The following is a 2,689-nucleotide window of genomic DNA, read 5'->3' on the forward strand; positions in this document are numbered from 1 at the left end:
GCTCCTCTCTTTTCACTCCTGCTGCCAGAAGCCCAGGGAGGATGGGAGGGCTTAGAACATGGCTGGGCACTGTGGTTTCTTCCAGAGAAGTGGAGGGCATTGGCTTTACCTTGCCACAACCACTTGGGAGAGGGTCTACACCTCAGGAAAACTGTCTCCGTGGGAAGCCGGCTTTTTGCAAAGGGGTCTCAGGGCCGTGGGCCTCGGCTGTCCCTCCGGCTCCCCAAAGCACAGGGACGAGGTGAGGGGCTTAGACCATGCCTGGGCAATGTTGTTTCTTACACCTGGGTGTGTGGCATTTTGTTGAGCTGGCTACCCCCACTTGGGATAGGTGTTCCACAGCAAGCACCTATTGTTCGTCGGAAGCCGTTTTTGCCCCAGGGGTCTCCGGGCTGTGTTCGTTGGGCTTGAAATCCTGCTAGCAAAACCGCCGGGTTGAGGGAAGGGTTCAGACTGTGCCTGGGCCCTGTGGTCTCTTCCAGGTCAGTGTATGGCATTTCCTTCCCCTTGCCACAGGCACCTGGGAGCATGTCTGCACGTGGAGAAAGACTTTCCCGTGGGAAGCCGGTTTTTGTCAAACGGGTCCCAGTGCTCTGCTCCTCTCTTTTCACTCCTGCTGCCAGAAGCCCAGGGAGGATGGGAGGGCTTAGAACATGCCTGGGCACTGTGGTTTCTTCCAGAGAAGTGGAGGGCATTGGCTTTACCTTGCCACAACCACTTGGGAGAGGGTCTGCACCTCAGGAAAACTGTTTCCGTGGGAAGCCGGCTTTTTGCAAAGGGGTCTCAGGGCCGTGGGCCTCGGGTGTCCCTCCGGCTCCCCAAAGCACAGGGACGAGGTGAGGGGCTTAGACCATGCCTGGGCAATGTTGTTTCTTACACCTGGGTGTGTGGCATTTTGTTGAGCTGGCTACCCCCACTTGGGATAGGTGTTCCACAGCAAGCACCTATTGTTCGTCGGAAGCCGTTTTTGCCCCAGGGGTCTCCGGGCTGTGTTCGTTGGGCTTGAACTCCTGCTAGCAAAACCGCCGGGTTGAGGGAAGGGTTCAGACTGTGCCTGGGCCCTGTGGTCTCTTCCAGGTCAGTGTATGGCATTTCCTTCCCCTTGCCACAGGCACCTGGGAGCATCTCTGCACGTGGAGAAAGACTTTTCCGTGGAAGCCGGTTTTTGTCAAACGGGTCCCAGTGCTCTGCTCCTCTCTTTTCACTCCTGCTGCCAGAAGCCCAGGGAGGATGGGAGGGCTTAGAACATGGCTGGGCACTGTGGTTTCTTCCAGAGAAGTGGAGGGCATTGGCTTTACCTTGCCACAACCACTTGGGATAGGGTCTGCACCTCAGGAAAACTGTTTCCGTGGGAAGCCGGAATTTTGCAAAGCGGTCTCAGGGCTGTGGGCCTCGGGTGTCCCTCCGGCTCCCCAAAGCACAGGGACGAGGTGAGGGGCTTAGACCATGCCTGGGCAATGTTGTTTCTTACACCTGGGTGTGTGGCATTTTGTTGAGCTGGCTACCCCCACTTGGGATAGGTGTTCCACAGCAAGCACCTATTGTTCGTCGGAAGCCGTTTTTGCCCCAGGGGTCTCCGGGCTGTGTTCGTTGGGCTTGAACTCCTGCTAGCAAAACCGCCGGGTTGAGGGAAGGGTTCAGACTGTGCCTGGGCCCTGTGTTCTCTTCCAGGTCAGTGTATGGCATTTCCTTCCCCTTGCCACAGGCACCTGGGAGCATGTCTGCACGTGGAGAAAGACTTTCCCGTGGGAAGCCGGTTTTTGTCAAACGGGTCCCAGTGCTCTGCTCCTCTCTTTTCACTCCTGCTGCCAGAAGCCCAGGGAGGATGGGAGGGCTTAGAACATGCCTGGGCACTGTGGTTTCTTCCAGAGAAGTGGAGGGCATTGGCTTTACCTTGCCACAACCACTTGGGATAGGGTCTGCACCTCAGGAAAACTGTTTCCGTGGGAAGCCGGCTTTTTGCAAAGGGTTCTCAGGGCCGTGGGCTTCGGGTGTCCCTCCGGCTCCCCAAACCACAGGGACGAGGTGAGGGGCTTAGACCATGGCTGGACAATGTTGTTTCTTACACCTGGGTGTGTGGCATTTTGTTGAGCTGGCTACCCCCACTTGGGATAGGTGTTCCACAGCAAGCACCTATTGTTTGTCGGAAGCCGTTTTTGCCCCAGGGGTCTCCGGGCTGTGTTCGTTGGGCTTGAACTCCTGCTAGCAAAACCGCCGGGTTGAGGGAAGGGTTCAGACTGTGCCTGGGCCCTGTGGTCTCTTCCAGGTCAGTGTATGGCATTTCCTTCCCCTTGCCACAGGCACCTGGGAGCATGTCTGCACGTGGAGAAAGACTTTCCCGTCGGAAGCCGGTTTTTGTCAAACGGGTCCCAGTGCTCTGCTCCTCTCTTTTCACTCCTGCTGCCAGAAGCCCAGGGAGGATGGGAGGGCTTAGAACATGGCTGGGCACTGTGGTTTCTTCCAGAGAAGTGGAGGGCATTGGCTTTACCTGGCCACAACCACTTGGGAGAGGGTCTACACCTCAGGAAAACTGTCTCCGTGGGAAGCCGGCTTTCTGCAAAGGGGTCTCAGGGCCGTGGGCCTCGGCTGTCCCTCCGGCTCCCCAAAGCACAGGGACGAGGTGAGGGGCTTAGACCATGCCTGGGCAATGTTGTTTCTTACACCTGGGTGTGTGGCATTTTGTTGAGCT

This window comes from Ursus americanus, unplaced genomic scaffold (assembly GCF_024610735.1).
Source record: "Ursus americanus isolate L20-20 unplaced genomic scaffold, mUrsAme1.1.p SCAF_71, whole genome shotgun sequence".
Taxonomy (NCBI): Eukaryota; Metazoa; Chordata; class Mammalia; order Carnivora; family Ursidae; genus Ursus; species Ursus americanus.